Consider the following 15,504-nt stretch of genomic DNA (forward strand, 5'->3'; position numbering starts at 1 on the left):
CCTTTGCACATAGGCAATAATGAAATAGCTCAAGACCAACATAATATTTCATGTACTACTTTGTTTTGTAAAGTAAGAAGGGGTATGGGGCAGATGTCACCTTCACTGAAAGCTGCAGAGTAGCTGAAACCAAACCAAGAGAAAGCAGTAATATATTGCTGATATAAGCCAACACTGAGGCCTCCAGGGTAGAAGGTAAACACTGGAAAAATTGTGTTCTGGAGGTGTGTTTTGGGGTCAGCACTTCCTGAGGCTACTTATGAGGAGTACGGTGCTTCTCTTGCTTGGGGCTGTATTTAAAGTCAATATCTAGCCTAGAGGCAGCAGGGACTGGCTCACCCTACATAAATGTTCTTTCTTAAGAGTATATCAGTTTTTTTTATGATATTCTTTATAGAGCCAAATGGGGATGTGGACTGGGACTCTGGAGGTCAAGTACCCAGAAGTGGGAGTTGGCAGCAGAGCAGAGAACAGCCAGCCTCTCCCCTCTGCTCTGCCCCAGTCACTGCCAAGTGCCTCTCCTCCCCATCATCCCGAGAAGAAGCAGACAGGCAGAGGGTAGAGATGTCAACCAGAATGTCTTAACCTGCAAATCAAAGAATTTAAGATGAAAGAAATCTGGAATGATTGTCTTTATTATTAATTAAAAAAATAACGCAGAGAGTACTGTATGACAGCACTCCTGAGATGGAGACCAGCTGAACCCTGAATATCCCCTTGGGGGTGACGATACAGATGCACAACTGAGCAGAGTCTACATGCTGATGTTTGCAAATGACATAAAACACCCAGTTAATTAAGCTTGCTACTCCAGTGTGAATGAGAGGAAGTCTATTCATTGACCTAAATGTTGTTCTCTTTTTTGTTCTTTCAATATCTTAAGAATTATGAAGTCTAATAACTTGATGACTGAAGGTCACAGTTGACTGAATGTGTGTTGTCCCCCTGCAATATTGCCACAGATCCTCAAGTAACATAAGGGCTTTCTCTACAACATACAGTGTCAAAGAAAGCCTATGACCTGTACAGAAATACTCAGAATTGTATTTACACAGCATATATCTGTGATTTGATGATTTTCTATACCATGCTTAAGTGCCTAAAAGGCAAGAAGGCATGATTTTAGTGTTGCTGGCATTTTCAAAGCTGCTGACCAAAACGTGTCTTGGTACATATCAGCATCCTCAAGTTACCCTAAATACTGCTTGTACCACGCACAGGGATCATAACCAGAAATTATAACCTCCAGGCAAACCACCTTCTCTCCTTGTCCCCAGCAGCCTGTTTGGTCCCTGAGCACCTCAGTGACATTTGACTGTATAAAGATGCACCTGTCCCACTCACAAGAGCCTGACAGTAGAGCTTCCCATATGGCATCCTTAAAGCAGACCCAACTCAGGCATATGGACCAAGCACAGCAAGTGAATGGGAGTATGCTCCAGGCAGTTAGGTTCACCCGCTTGTCTCCAATCTACTGACTTCACCAAAACACCCATTATTGGGACAAATCTGTGTTTTGTGTAACTGAAGATAGTGCTCCATAGTCTTCCTGCAAATGGGTTTCATCAACTGAAGACTTGAATCTCTCAATATTTATTTTTATAGATGCACACAGTACCCCAGTAATTCTTTCAGTTCTTTTCCATGATCTCCTAGAAATCTGAACAGTGTGGTGATCTCCAGGCTCAGGGCTTGACTCACCTTTAGTCCAATTTCAGTGCAGCCTCTCTAATTACACCAGGGATCATTTCAGTCCAGGTTTACTCAGGTAGTCTTAAAGCCTGAATCTTGAGACATTAACTCTCTTGATTTATCACCATTTGATTGACTTCAGATGCTTCTCACTCCCTTCTAGCAACCACCATACAAACGTTTTCTGTCTTCCACTCATTGTACATACAGGCACTGCAAGGATTTTTTTATTTTGCTGTGTCTTTGCTATAACTAAACATCGTTCAAAAGTTAGATTGCTTGAACGTGCGGGAGTGCTGCTCATGTGTGTCTCTTCCTTTCCTCCAACTTTCCACTGCATACACAGCTGTGTGACAGTTCGTTGTGGGGGAGAGGGTTCTGGTGGCAGGAAAGGGGATTTGCTCCCTGTGCCACGAGATCGGACTCCCAATCCCCCTCGGGGTTGAGCCAATCATTGGCACCTCTGCGAATTGCCCTATTTAAGTTGGGACAAAGGAACAGAAAAGGTGCTTTTGCCCAGGAGCAAGGAGAAGGGAGGAGGGCACTGCCCTCGCTCCCTGGCCCTGGCTGGGCGGCTGCCCACACCGGGCCAGCGCCACATGCTCAAGATGGCATCAACAGAGCTGCTTGGGAAACTCAGGAAGCACCCCGCTCCTGGGGTGCCCGCTGGGCCGAGTTCACCCAGAGAGGACTAAGACCTGAGAGAAACGGCCGCACAGACACCAGGTCAGTGAAGATGGAGTGGGACGAGGTGTGCTGGAGCTGAGTTTCCCCTGCAATCGGTGGCAAGACAGCAGGCGGCCCCCCTGCAACCAAGATAGGCTCAGCAGAGCAGAGACCCACTTGTGGCCCGTGGAGAAGCCCACATCAGGGAAGAAATGCCTGAGCCTGAGAGAGGTCATGGGGCATGGAATGCACAACGAGTAACTGTTAATAATGGAGCATGGGATGCATGACAAGATCATGAGGCATCTAGAGTCCGTGGGAGGACCCATGCCAAAGCAAGTGGCCACAACTCCCTAAGAATCCGAGACTGTGGTAAAGCCCGAACTGGAGCAATGCGATGGGGAAGGATTGCATCCTGCAGGTAGCACTCACGCTGGAGAAGTTTGTGGATTTTTCCTTGTGAGTAGGGGATCCATTGGAGCAAGGGAAAATGGTGTAAGGACAACTCCTCCTTTAAGAAAGGAGCAGCAGTAACAACATGGATGAACTGACCTGCACTCCCCCATTCCCTGTCCCCCTGTGCCGCTGGGGGTAGGTAGAGCCGGGAACAAAAGGAAAGGGAGGTGGGCAGGTGTTGTTTTTAAGATCTGGCCTTGTTTTCTCTTTACCCTCTCAAGTAACTGGTTTTGTTTCCCTTTGCCCTTTTTAAGCAACTGTTAATAAAGTGTTTTGTTTTAAGAAATCCAAGTCTGTTTTGCCCGGGACCATGGTTGGTGGGTGCTCCCTCTCTGTTTTTGTCTCGATCCTCAGTCCTTTTATTATAAAACCACTACAAGCAGCCAGGCCTGAAATTTTCAGATGAAAACATGTATCACAGTCCTATCTATAAACAAACAGTATATTTTAAGTGGAAAATGGAAATATTCCCCAGCCCCCTCCAGGGGTTCTGCTCACAGGTTTTTGCTAGAAAGATGGTTTCCCATTTATTTCTTCATTCTGGAATCAGTCTGTTAGCAATTGGTTTGACTTGTCAAATGTCAGCATTTGTGACCTTACAAACTTTTAATGAAACATTTTAGCTAACATCTTACAAATAACATCCTCACATTCCCAAATAAATTGCATGCTTTCCAACTACTAACTTAGTCACTTCACCCCCTAAAAAAAATTATTAAAAACTGAAAATGTTTATTTTTGATGAAGCCGTGGTGGCAATCAGCATCCTTAACAGATGACTCTAGACTTTATATGACTGCACAGGGCTAAGGGCTAAAGGGCTTACCAGACTTTACCTCTCTCCTATACTAACTGATCTATTTTAATGGTGACCTACACAGTAACACAACTGAGTAGACTGCAGAGGAATTACATTATCAATCCTTGTGGCTTGAACATTTGCTCAGATCTTGTGAGAAGACAGTTTGCCAGTGTTCATAATTACATGTTAGATTATGCTGACATTTCCAGTGGTCAGGCGTGGTAGCTTCTGGTACACTGTTGTACCGTTGAGCTTCTGGAGGGCAAATTATCAGTAAATTCAACAGACACTGAGGCTTTACATAAGAACAAGTAAACCAGATACATTTTGCATGCAAAGTAGAAAGCATGCAGAGACCTAAGGGAAAAGATTATCTGTACACACATAGACCAACCTCCCTCCCCTCTAAACAGGAGTGATTTGCTGTCTTGGTCCTACAGCTATCATGAAGAGTAGCTTACCAGGCCTTAATTGTACTCGATGGTCAACTCTTCTCTCTACTCTTACACAACTATATAGAGGAGAATTTAAGATTTCCAGTAAGATAAGAAGGAAGAAACTTAACCCAATCCTGCACTCCTGTCTCTTCTTCCCACTTACACATGTATACAGGCATCAAAGCCAAGGGTTATCACATATTTCAAGGTTAGCTGTAATGAGTTCTTTACATCCTCTTTTTTACACCAGATGAAGGGAAAGTAATTTGTGTTATTTCTAATTCTGCCACAGGGTGCTTGTAATAGTTGCCAAGTTAGGCAAAAAACTGAAGATGCAGGAATTGAACTGAGAGCCTTTTTCCTCTTGTATCCACTTTTAAAAGAATACACTGTGAGACCCAGCATAACGTAGGGTGCTAACAGCAAGGAACTGAAACAGAAGTTCAGTCCTGAAACTGTGAATGATTACACAATTGACTTTTAGCTGAGATCAGGACAAACATGCATGTCAGATCTTCCATTTTAACATGCAAATAACTTAAAATTGAATTAATTAATTAATTTCTTCCAGGTGTCTTGTAATTTATTTTCAAGTTGTTTTATTCATTGTCCTGAGGTTCAACAAGTCTACAGTAAGCAAAGCTTAGCAGATGGAATTTAGAGGGGTTGTGGGGAGTGGGGTTGGAGGGTAACTGTGGGAAAGCATGTAAAATTTCAGTAGAAAACAAAGTATTTAAGGTGGTACCTGCTCAACTGCATATACCTCAAGGGGCCTAGGAATTGAAATTCTTCAGGAAAAAAAAAGGAACTTTGACCTTCTGAATACACTGCTTGCCTTTGATACACAAGAAAAGAATATTTTAGATTCTTATGCGCTCCCCCATGCCTTTTTCTTTGTGCCAGACTGAGTAAAAAATGGAGAAACAAAGAACAAAGTAAAAATATGACTTCAAACCAATTCAGAGAAACTTGGAAAGCTGTCAGGATAACAGTCTAGGGGCTCAGAGAAGCACTGAAGTCAGGCAGGGAGGTGGTGGTGAATGCAAGCAACCAACCTGCCTTTAATTCGTGCACTGCAGTGACCTTGTGAATGTTACAACATCTTTTATGCACGGTCCCAAACAGACTTTTTGCCTCATGATTTTTCTCACCTGAGCACCGCTCAGTTTTGGAGAGGAGGAGAGACTTGGGGTTTGATAAATGGAGATCTGAATTTAGCTTGCCATAGACTGAAACCAATTAAATCAGGTTGAGTGGCTCAAGAGACATTTTTAGTTTTCTGCTGAATAATCAGAAAGTATTAATAGTACTTTGAGCGAAAAAAATATGGAAAAAGTGTGCTCAAGGGAAAGGGGAAATTTTGAATTGATGGAAGTTTAAACTAAGTAAGTGGTTTTAAAGAATGGGGGGGGAAGGAAAAAAAAAATCACAATGCAATACCTCTCCAATACTGACAGCATGTGTATAAGGGATTTGTTTTCAAAACAATGCTTTATAAAAGAGAAAACAAATGTAAAAATTTAATAGAATTAGAAGCTAGGCTAAAAGTGCACTTCTGGTAGATAGATGTCATTGGGATGCTAAATGTTAAGCTCTATGAAGCAGAGACTATCTTTGCTTTAGTTCTACGTATATCAGACAATGAGTCCCAAAATCCACCTGCTGGAGTCACATAATTAATTGATAGAAAAATAAGTTATTCCATAAAGCAACTTGCTTCCTTCAAGCCAGATATGCATAGAAAGCTTAGAGTACAAGTTTAGCCTTGTAATAGCTTGAAGAAACAATAAGTTTTGACTATTCAAAGCAGTGCATTACAATATTGAGTGTGCTGCAAAAAACACCAATAAAAACAGCTCTCAAAAGCACACTCTGAGTTGAGAGAGTAGAGAATTTTAAAGGAAAAAAGGACTAGTATGCACTATTGAATAAGGCATCAGAAGTTTAATTACACACCAAAATAAGAAGATAGAGGGATAAGAACAACATTTCAAAAAGCAGACAATGAAAAGGAAAGACAAAGGGCACATTTCAGTTGGTGCAACCTGCCGATAACAAACGGGTGGAAACCCACCAACTTGAACTTGCACCGCAGTTCAAGCTTTCCAACTCATTCAGCCTAGCAGCAGCATTAGACACTTCTAGGACCGCTTACACTTCATAGCAAACGTCACAAAAGATTTTCAGCTGAGCTATGACTACTTCATGGCAGATCATACCTCTAAGTAAAGAGCAGGTCTGGGAGAGTTCATTTGGGCTTCGTTATGCTCTAAGTTATAGGACAAGTTTTTGCCAACATAATCAAAAGCTAATTGATGGCTGCTGTCATTGTAGTCACGATAATAGAAAGTTAACTAATCTTTTTTCCATTTTTCAAGTATATTTTGTAGCCTGCACTGGTCTCCACTGTGCTTCATTTAAGCAGGACATCACTGCCCAGCAAGAGCTTGGTACTTCTGTCTAAGCTTCACTCATAAAGCACGCATTCACTACAGGCCGGTATATCCAACCACTCCTGGCATTCCTCCAAAGCACATACACAGCATATGATTTCTGTGCATTTAAAGTAGGAAAGGGAGAGACTTTTTTTTAAGTAAACTTTGTATAGAAATCTCGGCGTAAGAAGTCCAGAACTTGCAGAGACCTTAAGAAAGCAACAATTGCAAAATACACTCTTGAAAGGAGCTTTGCAAAAAAATGCCAATAAAGACTATTTTGTATAAGCAGAAATATAGCATTTGAATCTATATACTGTATTTGCAGAAAGTTTAATTTTTAAAAGGGTCCATGTCCACACATACTTGAAGTCAATACCATCTTATAGGTTGTATGTTGCTTGTGGCAGTAGATAGTCAGTGAATGTTTTGCCATAAGATATTAATTGTAACTTCAAAATAATGCAACATTCTTATTCACTTAAAATATCTTTTTCAAAACGTGTTTGAAATAGCTGAATAACGTGGGTTTTTGTAACTTGACTGTCAATTCTAACTAACAGCAATCATTGATTTGTTCTGCTCCTTGCTTTTTGTTATGCCTATCGCACTTCCAGCTTTATCCATACAAAGAGTAGAACTGTTATCCTGTCTTTGCTGGATAGCAGATTGAAATGTGATGACGTAAAGAGGATACAAATTTTTCAAGTTGTGTCCAAATGAAAATACAGGGAAAAACTTTACTTCTCATCTGAACGACCTAATAGCTCAACTTTGCCAAGCTGACTACTTTCTACCTTAAGCACTAGCTCTCTTGCTTATTAAATGCTCTCCTATAAATTCAAGAATTTTCAGCAAGGTGATAATAAGGAAATCTATCTAAAATTAATCATAAAGAGCCTTTAAACGCATATCTTCCAAACAATACTGATGTCAAAAAAAACTGTTCCCTCTGTTAAATACAGTATTTTAAATCTCTTCCTAACCAGTCTAACTTTTCCATCAATAACTCATTTAACTTTTTCATACTTATTCTTTTTTGCATTTTAAATTCACGCAAAGAAATAACTACCCACTGAAACATCTTATTTCATGCTACAGTCCTTAGTGGATCCACAGTAAAAATATACACTGTCAGAGAGCCCACTGTCAGACTAAGTGCAGCAGGAAAAACTGGCAGCTTTTCTCCATGTGATAAAAGAAAAGCTGGCATGAACAGACTCCAAATTCAACACTTATTTATTCCAAACGCTAGCTCACAGAAATAGCTTGTTTCTGCCCCTCAGGCATCCCTTGCCATCAGCTCCAGACCCCTACCTTTCCTTTTCCTGTCCCTTCTCCACCATACCTTGGTCCTTCCATTGGGATCTCATTCCTTGCTCTCTACTCACACACTCCTAGGATGCTACAGTAAAGGTCAGCGTTCTTATCCTTCCTGAGGGCACTATGTGGAGAAAACTGGGGGCCCCAAAGCAGGAATAATTTTGTTTTCCTGTCAGACCTCCATGAAACAAATCAGTGGTTTCTTCAAAAGAAACCAGATCCCTCCTGATTTCACAAATACACAGTCTTTCCCAGATCATTTCAGCCTTTATTTCTGTGTTTATGGGACTCCTGACATGACACTGTTTCCACAGCCAAGAAACAGAGATAAAACTTCTCATACACATCCTCTAAGGGTTCCTTTCCTTATCTGCAGAAGTAAGGTCAGAAAGTAAAAGGAAATAAAAAGCGTCATGGGTCAAAATAATTCTTGCCAAGGTTTGCTGCTGTTTTCGTTGAAGAGCATCTTTTCCTGACTGACATGTCTTCTTTCCTCTTTCAGTCTCTGCATGACAAGAGAGGACTTGTTAACATTCCCAGGAGCTCTTTAAACTACTATTATGAATAAGTGCTATTGCTGACTGACTGTGAGGTTCATTTCAAGCAGATTTGGGACCATAATTATTCCTACTCTGTTTAGACTGGATTGTCATTTCAAATACTCTCCTAGGTGCTTTATGACCATCAACTTTACAGTAGCCAGAAAAGGGAGTCCTTTTTCAGATGAACTCTTTATATCTAGAAACTGCAGTTATGATTGCACAAAACTAAGGCAGTACTTTAACTGGAAAAATTCAACATCGTCGGAAATATTTAACTTTTTAGTTTGGAACAGTATTACAGAATTTGCTTGAGTCGAGAGATAAAAAATCCCATTGAAAATATCAATAGCTTTTTTTCCAAATTGAATAAAGCATCTCTGTAGACACACTTTTTTTCTTTCTGCTCACAGAAGAAACAGGGGAGAACAATAAATCTTTACAAATTATATTTCATCTTTATTTTCATATTCGTGAACTACAGAGATAAACTCATTTTTCTATGCCCTTCATCACAAGACTAACCTTTTGCAATATAATCATGTAAAGACTGAATTTCTCCAGTTCCTGATACACAACTTCTTACATAAACATGAATCAAAAAAAGAATTATGCAAGCAGAATATCAGGAAAATGCTACACAGAGGTCCAAGGTCCTGTAATTCAGATTCCTATAAAGATGCACACAGTGTAATTTATTATTGAGAACAGGGATAAAGAACAGATTTTCTTCTCAGCTGATTACTATTAAAGGAAATAGCATTGTGCTAAATTTGCCACTAACACAAATAATTATCCAATTTTTAAACAAGTGTCCTCTCATTTACTAGTTTACGGTATTTCTTATTTCTTTAGGTATGTTTACATTTCATAACAGTAAAATACTCTACCTTTTTCCTGCTTACTAGCTACTTTGACAGGTAACATTTGCAAGAACTACATACTTGGTAAGTACTAGGTTAAGCATTATAATTTTCTGTGTGCATATGATAGATCGATTATTTCCAAATACACCTGACATTTTATAATAAGCATATATTGCAAGAAGCAGAGAACCAAAAGAGAACACTCCAGATCTAACGTTAAATCCAAGCTCAGGCATTCATTCAATGTGTGACCTCAGGCAACAGACTTGACCTCCTTTCTGATTCAGTCAATTCAGCTGGCTAAGAGCAGGAAATCTTTGAAAACCAGATGCTGCATCTAAAAGCAGATCTTCCCCAGGTAAATAAATTACAAGAAAGCCACAGGGTTGGAAGAATATAGTGTTTCTTATTGTAAGAGTCAGGAAGGCATATGGATGTAAATTGGAAATAAGCAAGACGTCTTTTAGCTTCAAGTTTTACTTTGATATTTGAAAAATAGCATTTTTAGTGCTGTAGAGACTAAGATTTTTGTGCTATAACTAGACTGCAAGGTTAGACTGTCTTTATTCAAATGTATTCAGATCATATAATCAAGAACGTTTGTTTTATTTTGGCCAAATTACTGTTCATAGACCTCTGAAGTATTAACAGCAACGTAGGACAATGTCCAAAATTCAGACTTCTATCTGCTTTGGGAACTATTGTAAATGGAGGCCATGGTTATTTCAGATTATTAGGAGAGTGTAGGTCAATCTCTGCTGTAAAGAGGAGAATGCTTACAACTTCCTATCATTTCTTCCTCTTTCCCCGCATCCAGCTCACATTAAGCCACTTTAGTCTACAGAGTTGTGGTTGCCAGAGTTACAAGTGCAAAGTCCACATAGGTTTCTAAACAGAAGCTACATATCACACCTTGTTCCCCCAACATAAAACAGAAAAGAAAGAAAAGGTTTATATTTGGTTCAATTTTCCCACATCTAGTAGAATAGCTGCTGTTGCTCATCCAGGTCTCTAAATCCTTTAGGGCAAACTGTTAACACACAGAGTCAACTTTTGATCTGACCTTTGGACAAATACAATTGAAAATATTCATGAAGAAGACACAATCCTGCAGCTTGTTATATCATTGATAATCAGGCTGGAGGAAAGAATCTGATTTGTTAAGTGTGGCTTTAAAGTATTAAAATGTACAAGAGAGTTTCCCACAATGTTAAATAACTGACAGTAGAGAAGGTTCTGCCTACAGTGACGATACAGTGGGACATGGGAACTCCTTGATCTCCTTTCTAGACAGCTGTTTACACCACATTCATCACAGAGATCAAACTACATTTGCCAAAACCTAAGAATTTAGATCTACCAGCAGCCTGGGTATCAAGAACTTAAAAACTTGTTTATAATCTTTAACATTAACAGGAAAGTAAGTAGCACATTATTACATTCCATAAGCATTATATATAATCCTATAAACATTTCAATGTGTTCTTGGTTGATTTCTCTAACATGAAATTGTCCTGACATAAGCAATGTCAGGAACTTGAGGGTGCACAAGTCCATGGGACCTGATGAGATCCATCCGCGGGTCCTGAAGGAACTGGCGGATGAAGTTGCCAAGCCACTGGCTATTGTATTCGAGAAGTCGTGGCGGTCTGGCGAGGTCCCCGATGACTGGAAGAGAGGGAACATAACCCCCATTTTTAAAAAGGGGAACAAGGAGGACCCGGGCAACTACAGACCGGTCAGCCTCACCTCTGTGCCTGGCAAGGTCATGGAGCAGATTCTCCTGGGAACCATGCTAAGGCACATGGAGAGCAAGGAGGTGGTGGGTGACAGCCAACATGGCTTCACCAAAGGCAGATCGTGCCTGACCAACTTGGTGGCCTTTTACGATGGGGTGACAGCATCGGTGGACAAGGGTCGACCAATGGATGTCATCTACCTGGACTTGTGCAAAGCTTTTGACACTGTCCCGCATGACATTCTTCTCTCTAAATTAGAGAGTCATGGGTTTGATGGATGGACCACTCGGTGGATAAGGAATTGGCTCAATGGCCGCACTCAGAGAGTAGTGGTCAACGGCTCAATGTCCAAGTGGAGACCGGTCACAAGTGGCGTCCCTCAGGGGTCCGTGTTGGGCCCGGCCCTCTTCAACATCTTTGTCGGTGACGTGGACAGTGGCATGGAGTGCACCCTCAGCAAGTTCGCCGATGACACCAAGCTGTGTGGTGCCGTCGACACGCTGGAAGGGAGGGATGCCATCCAGAGGGACCTTGACAGGCTGGAGAGGTGGGCCCGTACCAACCTCATGAAGTTTAACCAGGCCAAATGCAAGGTCCTACATCTGGGTCGTGGCAATCCCAGGCATAAATACAGACTGGGTGGTGATTGGATCGAGAGCAGCCCTGAGGAGAAGGACTTGGGAGTACTGGTGGACGAGAAGCTCGATATGAGCCGGCAATGTGCTCTTGCGGCCCAGAAGGCCAACCGCGTCCTGGGCTGCATCAAGAGGAGCGTGGCCAGCAGGTCGAGGGAGGTGATTCTCCCCCTCTACTCTGCCCTCGTGAGACCTCACTTGGAGTACTGCGTCCAGTTCTGGAGTCCCCAACATAAGAAGGACATGGACCAGTTGGAGAGGGTCCAGAGGAGGGCCACGAAGATGATAAGAGGGCTGGAGCACCTTTCCTATGAGGACAGGCTGAAAGAGTTGGGGCTGTTCAGCCTGGAGAAGAGGAGGCTCCGGGGTGACCTTATAGTGGTCTTCCAGTACCTCAAGGGGGCCTACAGGAAAGATGGGGAGAGGCTGTTCAGGAGGGCCGGTTATGATAGGACAAGGGGTAATGGTTTTAAAATAGAGGGAGGTAGGTTCAGGTTGGATATTAGGAAAAAATTTTTTACTATGAGAGTGGTAGAACACTGGAACAGGTTGCCCAGAGAGGTGGTGGATGCTCCATCCCTGGAGACGTTCAAGGCCAGGTTGGACAAGGCCCTGAGCAACCTGATCTAGTTGGAGATATCCCTGTTCCTTGCAGGGGGGTTGGACTAGATGACCTTTGAAGGTCCCTTCCAGCCCTAACCATTCTATGATTCTATGATTCTAATAAGTTAAAAGCACACAATAAATGCAGCTTTTTTTTTTTTTTTACAGATTATTTTGGTATAGAGACTTCATGCATAGATACGTTTATTTATGCCTACCTAATAAAACATCAACTATTTATAGTAGAATAGTTAACTAAGGAGAGGTGGGAAGGATAGGCTTTCAGGGTAAATTACCAGCATCTGGAAAATAAATTGTTACGAATCAACCAAAAGCCATAGTTTTTGTGAAGAAATTTAAGACAAAAACCAGCCAGTCTCAGTAGTTGTAACATTTGAACTGGGAAACCAAAGGTAGATTGGTCTTCTGATTCTCATCCCTTCCACAATTCAGAAAAGGCTCTGTGTTACAGAAACCAGTGGCTGTGCTTTCCTATAGCTAAACCAGCTATCACGTTCAGCAGGCACACAATTTCTCACAGGAGTTGTCAAATAGCTACACACTACAAAGAATGAGCCTGAGCCATCAGGTTCTCTTACATCTGTTTACTCCACATCACACTCTTGACCAAAATCTACATGCCAGTAGGAATACTTTTTTTGCCTTTATGATCAAACGTCTTGGGAATTGTATTGTTTTCAAATGCAGGCATGTCTGTGCATATGTGTGTGTACACACACGTATTTTAAGAGAGGAAAAAAATATTGCAGCAAAGGTAATACATTCAGACTGAGGAGATCTGGGTGCAATACTGATTCTGACACACGCTTACTAGGCCAACACTGAACAAATTCTCTAATTTAGATTAATATCTGCAAGTAAAATTTTGCTATGTACTGTTATCACTTTGCCTAGAAATCTATATTCTGTATCAGATACTTTCGCTCTGCCACTGTATGGATAAGGCAGAAACACAGAAGGATGCTGACCTCATTTGAAACTGCTGATACAAGTGTTACCATAAAATAACTCTGATCAATGGTGACAAGTAGAGAAAGGACTACAAAAAAGTTTCAGAACAAAAAAATAAACAATAATCACCTCTCCTTTAGTGGAAAAAAAAAATGGATGGGGAAAAAAAGGGAGTTTGCTTCTTACCGTAAATAGATACAAAACATTAGAACTATTCCTCTTTTCCTGTAATCAAGATTGTAGAGAATAGAAACTACTATCTCTCCATAATAGATAATTTAGTAATGCCATTAACTGTTTCATTTTCCCTTTAAATATCAGTCCTTGTAGAGAAGTCCAACACAAGCTTTTAACATAACACTAGAAATAAATGACAAATTTAATTTAGGCTTGCATCGTCCTACTTCCTGGAAGCGCTTGATTTCCTGATCTCAATTAAGAAAAGGCAGCATATCAGGGAAATAAGTGGTTTTACTATGCACCCATTTGGAGCAAGGTCCAAAGAACAATTTAGGCACCATGAAGATGAATTTTTGCAGCATTTCTAAGTAAGCATAAAGAACTCCAAAGCTCCATGTCAGGCATTCAGGCTCCCTGTATAGCATACAAAAACAGGCATCCTAAAATAGGATCCAAATAGACAGTACAAAAAGCATGAACTAAAAAAAGTAAGAATACCTTCAATCCCTTACTTCTCCTGGTTTGGTGCATTACTTCTTGCCAATTAGTCAGTTCCTTCCTCCACTTAAGGAGTCCCCAACCTAGTACTTGTTTCCTGAAGCCCATCTCCTATGCTTGGTCATTCAGGGATTAAGCAAAGGGATATTATGTGCCATTTTAGAAATAAGGACAGCTCCTTCCATTTCTATACTGAGATCAAAACTTTGTTTTGGTCAAAACCCATACAACCCTTCCCAGGCAGAGTGCACTACCTGCTAGGTCAGGAGCTATTCTGGAACTATAAAGCCTCACTAATCTTTGGGGTGAAAAAGCCTGCAGAAGCTTTATATAGATGCAACATATGGGAGTGGGATTGCTTTTGTCTGCCAAAACATAAAACGAGTTATTGAATGACGAGGTGTTAATTCATTTTTCTTTTGCCTTAATTTTGTAGCTATATTGTCAGAACTTATGCCTGTCATGGATTTAATAAACCCAAAAGCACAATCACAAGATGAGCAAGTAATAGTTACAAGGGACCAGGAAAAAGCAGCCACCACTTAACGAGTCCTGTAAGCAATATAAGCTTTGATTTGCATTAAAAGTTTCCTTTCTCAGAATATCTCAAAAAGACCGGAAAGACATATGCTAGAATGTTCTCACAAAGAAAAGAGAAATGAAGTTACCCCTGAAGGTCCTATTCAGATTTTGTGCTTCCAGGGTTAGTCAGTAACTGAGATTAAGGCTTCCAGGATTGCACTTTTGGAGTTAGGTACCTACATTTCATCACTTTATCCTAAATAATCCCTCTTATTTTTTTTACCTGACACTCAGAAAAAAATTAGACATGATTCCCATTTTCCCTCTTTTCCCTGATGTCTTCAAATCAATCATGAGGGAACTTTGTTCAAAGGGAAGCTGCTGACTGAAGTCTCCCCAGGGTTTTACTGTCAGAGACATTTGAAAAGCTGTCAGTTAAGAACTCCGATTTGTCACTGAAGCATAATGATTGCAGGTACTTTTAAGTCCTGCAAGGTCTTTGAAATAGCTTTGCAATTTAGTGAATGTTGGTAAGATGGTCTAGCTTTCAATTCCCACAGAACAACTGGAAGAACTTCCACTGGGAGCCTCCAAGTCTAAGAGAAGAGATCTGAAAATGGTGTTTGGAAAAAAGTCTAAATGTGATAGCTGGGTGCTCTAAGGGAATACATGGCAGTGACGTACATGCAACAGTCTCTGGGCTCTGCAGGAACAATGCGACAGGCCAAAAATCAAAAGTAGGATCTTTTGAGTGCCAAGAGGATTGTGTTGAATTTAGGCAAGTCATAAAGGGCTGTATTCAAAACAGGTTTTACAAAAGAAGGTTGAACAGAAAGAAAGAAAAATTAACACAGAAATAAGAAAAGTAACAGGTCTTAAATGAAAATTGGGGCATTTAAAATATCTAAGGAAAAGAATCAAATGCTAATTGGACAATAGTTATAACAAGAACAATCACAGTGATTTAAGAATATTTTATTGCTTCAGAAAATAATGTCAAATTATATTCAAGAAATGAGTTAAGACAAGAGGCAATAACTGACCATTAAAAGTGACCTCCAAATTGTTTCAATTATTTCCTAATGTCAACAAACCACTAATTGAACTATATAAAACAACATTGCCTTAACACCCAGTTA

This window comes from Tauraco erythrolophus, chromosome 5 (genome assembly GCF_009769465.1).
Source record: "Tauraco erythrolophus isolate bTauEry1 chromosome 5, bTauEry1.pri, whole genome shotgun sequence".
NCBI lineage: Eukaryota > Metazoa > Chordata > Aves > Musophagiformes > Musophagidae > Tauraco > Tauraco erythrolophus.